The sequence below is a fragment of the Tyto alba genome, unplaced genomic scaffold, assembly GCF_018691265.1.
Source record: "Tyto alba isolate M040663 unplaced genomic scaffold, T.alba_DEE_v4.0 Super-Scaffold_10, whole genome shotgun sequence".
Lineage (NCBI taxonomy): Eukaryota > Metazoa > Chordata > Aves > Strigiformes > Tytonidae > Tyto > Tyto alba.
In genome coordinates, this window is record NW_024881262.1 from 1,555,493 (window position 1) to 1,569,218 (window position 13,726).

Consider the following 13,726-nt stretch of genomic DNA (forward strand, 5'->3'; position numbering starts at 1 on the left):
GCAGGGTGGTTGGGACTAGATGATCTGTAAAGTCCCTTCCAACCCAAGCCGTCCTAGGATTCTTGGAGGACTCTGTCTCTTTTCCTTTTGGCACCACTTTGAGTTCAAATACGCAATGGGGATGCAGGACAAATGTTTTCTGATTAAGGGTAATATCGTGAGGCTGCTGCGATTGCTTGCTAGTCTGGGTAACATTACAGATAAACTCAGTTAAAAATCTGTGCTATTAACCACCTGACTCTTGCCCAACTCTACCCACTTTGAAATGCATTAGCTGCGTCAAGCCAAGAGCTGGCTTGCTCGGGTGGTTTCCCTCCTGCCAGGGCAGGGCAGGGCTGAGGGCAGTGGCTCTCAGGGGTGCTGGAGCCCCAGGCGGGACAGGCAGCGGAAGAGAACGCCCAGCCACAGCGGTAGCATGTGACGAGAGCCCACGGGTCAGAGCTAAGGGCAGTGACAGCTCCTCTGAATAACCCCTCCTTCATCGGGGATTTCCAAGCTGCCCTGCTGTGGCGCTGGGAAGGCTCATGCCCCACCGCGGGCTCGGCTTCCAGTCAAGCCGGCGGGCCCCGTTACAGCCACAGAACTGGCCTTGCTTCAGGACCTGTCGCAAAGCCACCCTCCTCCTGCGCAGCCTGAGCGGGAGCCTTTGCCTCTCCATTCTCTCTTTCACATCGCAGCTGCCTCCCTTTTGAGCATTCCGCATTATTTATCAGGACCAACTGGCAACCCTCATGTCAGAAATTTGAAAACGAGAGGAGCATCCATCCTGCCTTCCACACAAGACACAGCCCTGGATCGGGACCATCCATCTGGCCTTTAACCGTACAGGATTTGACTTGGCTTTTGTGATTTATCTGTCCTGCTGGACTATTGATTGTTAATCTGTGCTGTGCCAGCTGAAGGCCAGGGCTCATTTCCTTCTATTTACAATTCACAGTCACCTCTGCCCCCACAAGTCAACTTTAAATTAAGCTCAGTATTCTAAATCTAAAGATTAACAGTATGAGCCTGGTCAGAACTACAGTCAAGAGATAAGAAGAGAAAGAAACATCACTCACCCTTGTTTGGACCTTTATTTTTCAGCCTGTCTTCTTCAGGAAACACACGACCACACTGCCTGAGTGCGGATATATGCGTATGCATCTCTCTCTCTTCCACTCCCCATCCCTCAATTCCTTTTGACAAAATGATCATTTTCATCTCAATCTGACAGTGTCAAAGCTATTAAGTTCGCACAAGTTTTATGAAAATGATCAGCTGATCAGAGGAGACAGATCACAGCAGGCTGCAGCAGAGTTCCCTCTTCACTAGAAACCAGTGAACACAAAGCAAAGGCTTTATAAATACTCCAACCATAAAGAAAGCTTCAGCTGAAATTTCAATTAACCTGGATGCTAAACTGTGGGAAACCAATTTCATTCACTCTGGCATGTCTTAGTGCTTCCTGATGGTTACTTTCATTCTTAAATTCCCTGTTTCCATTGCCCATTGCCAGGTGTTTAGAAACAATTTTAATGATGCTTGGAAAATCTATTTTCCCTACTTCAGAAAATTTTTCTCCTGCTTCCAGAGCCATTATACCTACACTGGATGTCCAATAGCCCTGATGGCAGATACCAACCACAAATTTTCTGAAAGTTCCCTCAGTACAGTCCTCTCCACACACCTTACTGACCTTGCTTTACTGGCTCTCTGCCTCTCTGGAGCTTTTGGCACACTTTGGTAAGAGCAGTCTGCTCTGTGCCTTCCGTTTGTATTTGGAATGAAATGCTCATCAGTGTTTTTAAGAAGAAAGTCACATTTATTTCTCGCCCTACTCATTCAAGGCAGATGACATACTACTCACTTCAGTTTATCTTCCCACAGAATGTATTTTATTATATGAACTGCACCTTGCCATTCTCTGTGGCAGCGTTTATCATAACTTACAATATGGTGAAATGTTCTTTCCTCTGGTCATTTCATAGTTATAAACTGAAGGTCTTAGGAGCAATGAATCCAAGCAGCTTCCCTCCTTATTTATCTTTCTTTAACATGACTGATAAATTCCGACCAAACATGTACAGAAAGATCAGTTTCATCTTAAAACTAAAGAGAGAATTTGGCTGTGGTAAGAAACAAGCAACTCTACAAAGAGAAGTGTGATTTTCCACACAGCTGTGCCTCCAGGTAGTTGACTTGCATACCCAGTAAGCTCTAAGCTCTGAAATTTCTCTTGTGGCTGAGGCAAATGCATCTGAATTACATTCTCTGATCTCTTCTAAAGGACGAGTTTATATCACAGTCTTTCAAAACATACAGGAACACTATCTTTGTCATTGTAATTTTACTTCCAAATTTCCCTGAAATTCGAGGACAGTCTCAACTAGGTCTGGGGGTGGCAAGGACAGGTAAGCGAGCAGAGCGGTAGAGAGTGTCGTCACAACCCCTCTTCTCCCACATTTTCTAAAGAAACAGTGCTAGAATGGAATAATAGAGCACTGCCAAAAAGCCATGGATAATGCTCTTGCAGAAATCAAGAGAAAGAAAAAGACACTGTCGTCTGCTGCCGTGTCCTTGGTTTGGACTGTGTCAGGGCAGGCATGAATCTGTAGATGAAGATCCTTATTAACTATTCTCTTTCTTCTCTGCATTAAGCCTCCTGAATTATGGGAGGTTCCTAACACAACTACTGTCCTCTGCAATATAGGTATATATTCTTTATCTTGGTGTGAATTGTTTTTGCTAAGGAATGATCACAAGAGAAAATACATTAGGCATGGAAGTCTCCTCTCTGGCCTCATTTCAAACAGCACTGCACAACGAGGTCTCTTTAAAGGAAGAGTCAGAACTACTTGACAGTCTACGAAAGGATTTCGAAGAGACACACTGCATGTAACGATTCAGAAATGCTTGTAAAGAGAATCAAATATTCCCTATTCATAAAATACAACCAACAAATAAGGTGTTAAAAATTTATCCTACTTAGTGTATGAGTCACATTTTATTTTCATACCTTGCACTAAGCTAAGCTTTGACTTATGATTTTGCTTCCTTTTGCCACTCACAGGAGACAAGCAGCTGGGCAAATATTTCATTTCAGAAGGTGATATAAACACTGTGCCAGGCATAAACATATATACATAAAATTCCAGAGATGTCTTTGTAATTTATTCCTCAATAACATGTGAAAGAAAATGTTTTCCTTTTTTCTAGAATTTTTTTAACAGACTTTTAAAAGATGTCAGACTAAATGATCATTTTTGGTCTAATGGACCCAGACATCACTTTCAGATACAAGATGGTTAAACTGCAGGTAATTATTTCATCTAGTCATTTGCCTCAGATGAATTAAATCAATGGTGGCTTCTAATAAAAGACAGATACTCTTATACTTAATCCATTTCCGCTGCAGCTGTATTGCTGTGCTGTAGGAAAAGGGTGCGTACTGATTTGGAGCAATGTAAATCAGGAGTAATTCCATTAAACCTAAAAATATGATTTAACTTATGTGCTCATTATGGGCTAGACTGCACCAGCTCAAACTCAAGCGAAACAGAGCCTTGCTGTGCAGAAGCTCCTTTTGGAACCACCGGGTTATCATTCCTTGCGGCCGTGCATCCCAGCCTGTCCCGCCGTGTCTCTCAGCAGACGGGCCGGCTTTAACCAGCGCCCGTTGCCACAGCTCCTGAACTTCTGGCTTTTGCTCCCGTGCTGTAAATACAGACCGTAAATTGAGACTGCAACGAACCGAACGTTTTTGGCGAGCTGCAGAATTGGTAAGAGACAAGCGGAGCTAGAAGCGAGCGAGCCCCGAAGCATCCCTGGGGCGAGGTACAAGCACGGCGTGCGGCGCGCGGCTTGCCCCAGGAGCTGCAGGAGCCTGCAGCCAGCCCGCCCGCGGGAGTGAGAACAGTGCCAGTGCTTCAGCGAGGCTGCTATAAACAAGGTGGCTGAGAGATGAACCCGTCCAGGTTGCACTCTACGCGCTACCAGAGATGACTGTGTGCTGTTATTCAGGAAATGCCCCAAGTGGGACCAACTAGAAGAGAAACAAGCAATTATAAAATAATAATTCCAGGATGGCAATGCTGAAAGGGAAGAGATATTAGGCATGCAGTGTATTCAAGGAGGAGAAAGGGTCACTTCTAGTCAGGAAGATGCTGTTTCTCTAGTGGATGGCAAGGCAGAGAGATGGTAGAAATACTCGCCGCTACCAAAGTGGAGAGGAACTCAATTCTAGACAGCATGGAGAGTAAGACATTCTGCTAGGTGTGGCGTAATTGCTCTCTTGAGACAAGACACTTCACAGTGTCACTTCTACTGAGCAGCCACAGGCTCACCAAATTGATAGGAGTAGACAGACAGCTAGCGGGGAGGCAATTCTTCAGTACAGCTCCTCACAGCGACTGTTTGCTTTCTAATAGAGAGCACAGCAGGCTATGAGTATAATTCATGGAACAGCATGATATGAATGCTTTTAATTTTTCTGCTCAGCTCTACTAGCAGTAGAACACCCGTAATGCAGCTGTATTAGCGCAATCATACCCAATCACTGGATAAATCCAGTAAATATAACACTATGCTCGGTAATCGCTCCTGGTCCAGACACTGCAAAATGTGTGTAGCACATTGGAGAAAAAGCAAATGTTGTCCAATCTATCAGGAGCCGGGCAGCAGTAATCCCACGCTGCTGTGGAAAACTGCACTGAGAGAGTTAACTGGAGAATCCAAACAGCTGGGAAGAAACAATTACCCCTTTCTGAAGGGAGGAAAAGAAAAAGAAGTGGGCACATGCCTTTGAGTGACCCAGCTATGACCCCATCTGGAAGCAGCAGGAAAATCAGCTGTACACGTAGAACTTTCTCCAATAGTAATAAAATTAATGACCGCATGAGCATTCGTAATACTGTTTGCACATTTCACTGCCTGCTGTGGTCTCAAGAGCTCTGCAGTGGGTTGTCTTAGTCCTTCATTTCCTCATCTTCTCTCCCACTCACCTTCAAGGAAGGCTGAATGAGCAGACCAGGAAATTCAGCCCCAGGAGTTAGGATGAAATCAGGTTTTAATGAGTGAAGATTGAAAGCTCTGGAACCAAATTCTGCCTCTAGAGGACTAAGAGCTTTTATTTGCTGGTTATCACTGCTTTCACCCATACCATGAAAACTATTATCTTTGTAGCACTGAATAGTTTCTTGAAAAGATACTATGATTCACCAAGTATTTTTGCAAGGAAGCCAGTGTTTTAAGTGTTGCTTTACCCTGAAACCTCAAATATCACAAATGATACCTGAAGAATGTGGACAAAGCATAGGACAGAGCCTACTGCATGTAAAACCAAAGAAAACATACTTTCCTCTAAAAAAATCCCAAACAAACAAAAAAGGAATCCTGTCTATTTTGCACATATGTTACAGAGACTTTAGGTGGCTTTATTTTAAGGGCAGAGATGATTTTTGTGCAGCAGACGACTAGTCCTTCTCCAAATAAGCAGAGTAGCAGAAATGTGCTGCTCTCTCCCAGAGCAGGAGCCCCAGGGAGAGGAGCAGCTCTGCAGGAAGACGGCAGCCGTTCGCCAGCCGCAGGGAGGAAGAAGAGGCTACAGGGAGAGTTCTTAAACTCACCCAGTAGGGAAGGCTTCTATGGCTTAGAGTGTAGCCACTTTCCTTGGACTTCCTTTGGAAGCCTTCTATCCTTGACGCATTGGAAAAGTTTGGAAAAATAGGAAAAAGAAGAGTGAGGGGAAAGCTGAAAAAACCCACAACTGATACTGTAAAAGAAATACAAGAGATAAAGCAAATCAGTGGATTTCAGATATTCTACAAGACCACTGAAAAAAAAACAGTAGAAATTTCTTTTCCACTGCTTTAATAAAGTTGAAAAGATAGAAAAGTGCCAGCTCTAGTCACCGCTTTCTGGGATAGTTGTGTTCTGGACTCCCCAGAAATCACACTTCAGAACATTGCCACATCCTCAAACGTCTTCCCCAAAGGGTAACCAAACGTGCATGTGTTTTTGAAGTGTTTTTGGAGTACTGAATAAAGAAAGGGCTGCTAATTAATTTTGAGTGACAGTAAAAAGGTCTATTAGCTTTGCTGATGTAAAGGATGACTGAGTTTGTATTGGAAAGGGTGAAAAAGGTACTAAAAAAAAGATACTAGAATACAAAATAAAATCTTTCTTCTTGTGGAAGAATTTTTTTTTTTTTTTAATGGAAAGGTTTAATTGAAGTATGAGCTCATCAAAAGGACAGTGTTTTCATCAAATGTGAAGGACAAAGAAAGAATATTTCAGATTGCAAAAGAAATCAGTTGTACTTTTCAAGTATCTCTCACTAGGTGGTACATGTTTGAGAAAGAAAATGTTCACTTCAGATTATGATGCTTTTTAGTTTCAGATTCTTCTAAACAAACTTCACTTTTCAGTAATTGGATTTTTGTCTGTAAAGTATTTATAAAAACCACTGTGCAAGACCAGCGTTTGCCAGACCACGAGGCAATGGAATGTGAATAGACATTTGGGCTTTCCCTCTGTCAGCTCCCTCAGGTACATGGAGCAAGGCAGCTACACTACCACACACTCTGCTGAGACAGTTACATCTTGAGCTGCTGGTTACCCAACTCTAGCTCTGGTGTTTCTGCACAGCATTAATATTCTGGGTTCTTCCCCCATGAGTCCTACAACAGCTTTGCTAAAACAAAACCAGTTAATCATAGAATCACAGGTTGGTTTGGGCTCGTAGGGTCCTTAAAGCCCCCCCAGTGCCCCCCCCCCCCCTGCCCCGGGCAGGGTCCCCTTCCCCCAGCCCAGGGGGCTCCCAGCCCCGTCCAACCTGGCCTTGAACCCTTCCAGGGAGGGGGCAGCCAGAGCTGCTCTGGGCACCCTGGGCCAGCGCCTCACCCCCCGCACAGGGAACAATTTCTGCCTTAGATCTCACCTAAATCTCCCCTCTGTCAGCTTAAACCCGTCCCCTCTAGTTCTACCCCCACCCCCTGATCCAGAGTCCCACCCCCCCCCTTTTCCTGTCCCCCCTTTAAGCCCTGGGAGGCCGCTCGAAGGGCTCCCCGGACCCTTCTCTTCTCCAGGCTGAACCCCCCCAACTCTCTCAGCCCGGCCCCCCAGGGGAGCTGCTCCAGCCCCCCCAGCATCTCCGTGGCCTCCTCTGGCCCCGCTCGAGCAGCTCCGGGTCCTTCTGCTGTTGGGGGCCCCCGAGCTGGCCCCAGCACTGCAGGGGGGGCTCCCCAGAGCGGAGCAGAGGGGGAGAATCCCCTCCCTGGCCCTGCTGCCCCCCCCTGCTCTGGCTGCAGCCCAGGGCACGGGTGGGTTCTGGGCTGCCAGTGCACGGGGCTGCCTCACAGGCAGTTTTCCAGTTTGTTTGGGTTTTTTTTGTTTTTTTTTTTTCCTGGAAATTGCCTGAGTGCCTTTATCTGTAACTATCAGCTCAAAATTCAGGTCACACAGAAGACCTTCCCTTTTAAACCATGCAGTATAATCTAATGTTTGGTATCATCTCATATTTGCACAAACTAAGTAAACTAAGATGGGCACTGATAACAAACCCTTACTAATTGAGCTTAAGAAATGCATTATTTAAGAAAAAATTATACATTCCTCCCAAACCCCATTTCCCTCTCTGATCACTTCAATATAATTTACGTGACAGGGACCTAGTGGTTCTCAATAAGGTTATTTTTCATACAAGAGCTGAATTAGAGTGCAACAGGCTATGTTACACTAAGAAGAAACAAAACAAACACACTCATCTGTAAATACATTTGTCATTACTCAGTTATGATAACAAAGTCTTATTTTTGTCAACTGCTCACCAAATTCTGAGGCCATTTCTAACTAGAGGATGAGTTTCCAACACAGGGGCAGAAAGCTCCCATATTGTGATCTAGAAGATCCGACAGTTGTTGTCTTGTAAAATCTATGAAGAAAATATCTTGGCATTGAGGAGAAATCAGGGGAAAATGTACAGAAAAGGATGAGATGCCCAATTCTGAGATAGTGGGGCATTTTCCCAGCAACTTCAGAGATGACTTTTGCATAAAGACAGAACAAGAAGTAGGAGGTCATTCAGAACTGTTTCACCCTATGCAGAATGACTACTGAACTTCAAAATTTTCAAAGAGTTTGTATGGATTCAACCAGTAACTCCATTAGTTACTTAAAGTAAGACCAAGTTATAGCAATATAAGGGAGCTGAAAAATAAGATCAGAGTTACCATAAAACCCATCTCTTGTGAGGTGTCTGATACTTTCCGTATTCAGTCTTGGAACAGAGTAAGAATGATGTTCTTCCTTTTTCACCCCAACATGAATATTGTGTTTTAGAGGAGAGAGAGAAAAAAAAAATCCAATCTTCATGAACCTTGAAATCATTTCAAAGAAGATTATGACAAATTTAACACAATACTGACAAAGGATGGATAGAGCCTCATGCCCTTTACACAGCCAGCTTTCTGCAGGCCTGTAGAGCAAAACCCAGGGACTACAATGGACTTTAAAGGCCCTCGATCACGTGGCTTTGATGGGTAACCTTCAAGCCCACTGCGGGTGTTGCTGAACACCGTCAAAAATTACTACTGACTGGTGCTGCAAATGCTTGTGTTAGGGAGCCAACTTCACGCCCACTGTCCAGAGGGCTGGCAAGGTGTCTCGCCATGGATCTCCAGCAACTGTGCTCTAAGTTCCACAAAATAATCTAGGCCGGTGCTATGGAGCCAGAGTTACTGAGGCAATGCTTCCCGTCACTACCGCCTAGGGAGGGAAGCAAACAGACACAGCGCAAGAAGGAAGGATGTAAAACAAGTCCTAGAACTCTTGCACAGGCAGTGTGTCTCCTTATATTGTGAATTATGGAATGGAGATTAAGAATGTTCTTACAAACTGCGCAAACCCCGGGAGTCAAGTCTTCTCAGAGGCAAGGTGCTGCTAAGCCACTGATTGTCCCATCCCTGTGAAGTGTCTGTACAGTCAAATAATATGGTTATATTTTCACTTGCATTAACAAAACCTAAAAGCACTTGAGTTGTAGTTCAACAACAACCCCCCACAGGAATTATTTTATTCTCTTTAATCAATCTGTCGTGCTATGTCCTCCATCCTCCGAACATGAAGATCGACTTGGTGCAAACTTTCTTGACACTTGGTGAGAGAAAAGTGCGCCTATGAAAAGTGATGATCTGAGACGGCACAGAATGCAAGAGTTAAAACAATTTAAATTGATTATTTTTCCCAATTCTGGGTGCAAACTAACAGGGTCAGCCAGTGTATCTCCATCCTTCCATTCTTGCTTCAAGAAGAAAATGCTTTTTTTCCTGTGAGGGTGGTGAGGCAGCGGCAGAGGTTGCCCGGGAAGGCTGTGGATGTCCGTCCTTGGAGATCCCACCTCGCGCCGGGCAGGCTGCTGGCGAAGGGCGAGCTGCAGGCCTGTGTGCCAGCCCCGGCTCCCCCGGGCCTCCATGGGACGCCCTGGCACGGGCAGTGTCACCGCTCCCCCAGCGAAGGCCACCTGCCACACCTTGTCTGAGGAAGGGATGCTCACGGCATGAAAACTGCCCTAGGCTGTTTGCTGGTTTTCTGATCCGCAAGCACCTGCAAGTGTAAGACAAAACTCTCTGGCCTGGTGTGTTGCACCCCGCTAAACTGAACTTTAAGTGACCCGAGCTATATGCTCAACCTTTTAAAAAAATATTCTGGCTGAGGTTGTGATTTGGGTAGAAGCAGTTATGGAGTACCTCCATACTTTTTTGACAAAGAAATTAATGTTGCATTTTAAAAGCAGTAATACTGAATAATTTAAATACACCTATCACCAGCAAAGAAACTAAATATATTATGCAAACCAGATGCAACTTTCAAAGCAAGAGCTGTCAGTGCGGATTCCCAGATGATCTGCGCAGCTTCCAGTGACACGTAACAGTTAGAGCAGAGCGAGCCAGCAGCAGACCGGAGCTCATGGAAACATTTCATCGGGCTGACAGAACTCCTGAGTGACAGACAGAGCTGGGCTCAAAGCTTGTGCCTTGCCCCACTGGAGCCAGTGCAAGTTGTGCATGGCCTTGTATTCACAGATGATTTCTCCTCATTGAGAAGTTATCACAAGTTCCACCTAAAGCTATTTTCATTGACATGGATATAACTTGTATTTCCTCCTCTTTACTGTTTTTGATTTTATATTTTGTGATGTTTTTAATATAGCATGACTTAAAAAAAAAAACCCTATCTCAATATATCACAAATATTCCCCCTTTCTTTCTTGCAAGTAATAGTTTGCAAAATGTTTTAACTGACAACACTAAAATAGAGACTGAAATAGTTACCTATGATAGCTCCAGTCAAATTGATAAAGTCAAGTCAGAAATGAATCTGGACTTGTGTACCAATTCATAGCAAAGGGTGCATGTGGCCAGATTCCCACCGATTTCAGTAAGCTTTGGATGAAGGTCTGTCAGACATCTTCCTGCAGCTACAGGTTGTAGAAAGACAGAGACCTTTCACATCACACTTTTCAAAACAATTATATCGCTTTTCATAATCTATTTGAAAACACTTCTATCAGCTTCAACAATGGTGTCCACTCTTCAAGCCGGCCTTTCCCTAAAAGATTTGCAACAATGGATCTACTTATGAAAAAATTAGTTTATAGGGATGTCTAAAAAAGCAAAATATCACAACTGAAAAAACTCAGTATAAGTGTGAGTGTCAGTGAGCTCTCTTGCTTTGGAGAGCTACCCAGGGGTGGAAGTAGTCCCAACAGATGAATGCAGCCTCTGTTAAAGTACCTGTGGATGCAAGGAATTGGAGGGGTTTCAATTTTCTATTGACATCATCAGCAAAAGAGTTCAGGGTTAGTCTTTTGAACTTCTCAGCTGATAATTAATTTCTTTTGATGTTGGGAAAACACTGAGTCATTAGATCAGTAACCTTTTCAATTTGTCAGCCGTACTCTCAGCTGGATGATAGATATCTTAAAAGAGCCAATGTTTCCCTGAGAATTAAATCCTCCACAAAATCACATCACCCTAAATTTCCTCCTACATCATCACCTTTACCTCTCAATTTAACAGCACAGTTTAAGTCCTTCCAGCCTGTATAAACTTGTTAATATATGTTTTTCTTTAAGGAGAGATATAAGGAAGAGAGCCCGAGGATAAGAAGTTTCATTATCTTTACTGAGCTAGGTAAAATGCCATGATTAATAGAAGTCTTAAATACTCATCTGTCCTTTCCAACTCAATAGGCTGTATCAGCTGTTGGCAGATTCATAGTGGAGGTTCAGAACAGTGTTCTGGGAAAGTTACTTTTACTTTAATTGTACTAATGGAATGGTGTCTAAATGGCAAGTCACTTGTCGTTAACACATACAAAGCAATCTGAGCCAGTGAAACATCCCTCAAGACAGGCCACAATATCTCAGTGAAATTAAAGAGATCATTTATAACTTTATGTACAAAACTCTTCAAATGTTGAACTACAGAATTAAAAAGGGGTAAGCTTTTAATTTTCCAAATTTAACTTAACTGAATTAACACCAGAGTCACAAATGTTTTCAGGTAAATGTAAAATCTGAAGTCTTCATTTATGTATTTAAATGAATATTGACTAATTTTCAAAATTTGTCACACACCTGCAAAGTCCTATTTACAGTTTACACATTTACTCATTAACTTTTATGGTTAGGTAAGTAACACGGAAGATGTGGTATCTAGCACATTATAATAAAAGCCCGAAGTTGAGGTATTTTTCACATCCTAAAGAAACATGCTTTGTATGTAACAAAGATTAAAGTTATTTCTATCTACATTATTACCAAAGTATTCAGTGGATATGTGTAAATATCTGTACCGTAAGTTGCTTTATATACTCTTTTGCTACATAGTAATAAAAAGCATGAAAAAAGCAGAACCTGGCCTATCCACTTATCAGAAAGTGCTGTAAAGACCATGACCTGGACGAGCCTGGAGCACTCCCTGTTCCGCCTTCCCCTTCCCTGCCATCTTCACCAGCTCCCTCCTCCTCCATTTCTGATAATTATTTAAGGCAAAGTGTTGAACCACAACAAAGTCATAGCACATGGAGCCACGATGTCATGAATTACTTCTTTTTACTAATTTGAATTACCGTAATTACTAGGGCAAGAGTCCAATTTCGCGAGACCCTGCCCGTCGCACACAGTGACTATTCCCTACCGCAGTCAGCAAGGAAGGAAAGGTCTCGCTGACTGCAGGGGTTTGCTCAGGGTTTTAAGAAAACTGGCATTAACTATTGGCTTGGGCTCATATGGTCTACCACAGAATGCTGTATATATACATCAGTCTAACAGGGTAGGTGACCAATACCTACGCTTGTTGCTTGTGGCAACACATTATTTGCCAGATATGCCACATTTTACTAAAGTATAATATATCATTTTCTCTAACAGTCAGTAAACGTAAACTTTTGTAAGGTATTAGTTTTCTCTTTTACTATTTATTTTCCTCCCTTTATTAATAAAACATGGAGAAAAAGCTCTTAGGACCTGTTTGTACAGTAAGGTGAAGGCACAAAACCCATGGGGTATAAATGAATGTTAATGAATGTGACAGGATTCTTAGAGACACACTGTGAACACAAAACCATAAGACAAAACCTGTTCCTGCTCCTCATGCAAGTAATTTCAAGTATTTCCACTAGGTTAGTCACAAGGAGTGAAGACAAGCTCCCCAGCTCCCTAAAGCAGAGCAAAGTCAAACCAAACCCCTGTGACACTGGGGTTCCCAAAAGTGCCCATCCAAGTGAGCACAGAGAACCCCTTGTTTTGATATTTCTTGTTTGCACAGGGATTTTAGAAGCCTGCCAGCTCCCACAGGGCTCGAGAGTCTCTCTGTGGAATGCAGCAGCACAATTAATAGCTATGACAAGTACTTCAGCAGACTGGGTAATGATCTAAGGAGATGTTTATGTATGCCACACACAGGAACCCTACAGACAAAACAGCTACCTGCTCGGACACTTCCAGCCCACATCTGGCCCAGCTCGAAGGAGCCATTCCTGTTGCAAGACTTGGCACACTGGTGTCAGCACGGGGCTCTACTCACAGAGCTCATTTCCAGGTGGCAAGCACGACTACATCCCACTAGAAATGAAGGCACAGAATACAGGACAAGCAGCCAGTAGCCATGCTCTCCTGGAAGCTCATAATGCCAGTGACGCAGGAAATTAAAGTCACCAGTGTATTCACCAAGTCAATCTATATCATATATAAAGCATCCTCAAAATGTATGCAACAAGGGGGACATTTTAAATCCTACAATACCTGCAGGAAATGTGCGCCATGATAGAATATGCTAAATGCCATTCAAGAATCCTAGTGAAAATTCATTACAGCAAAGAGTGATATAAAATCACAACAGGTCCTTCTTCCTTTGCGAAAGACACTGACAGTAGCCACTACCAGTCAGGTTGCATTAGTGTTGTTGCTCACAGTGAACAAGGCACAGAGAACTGCCTAACAGTTCAGAATAGTTTTCAAATTGGAAAAAAATCACATTCTTATCTCTGAGGCACAAATATATCTATATTTCTTGAGATTCTCTTAATTTGTAAGGACACAAGCAATTTGGTTACTTTAGCACAGTAATCCTGCTGTCTTCACCAGACTGCACTAGCTGAAACAATATAAACATGTGAATGAAGCTCATCTACTCAGCCTACTTCAATAAGAAAATGAACAGACTTAATAGGAGATGACACTGAAGAA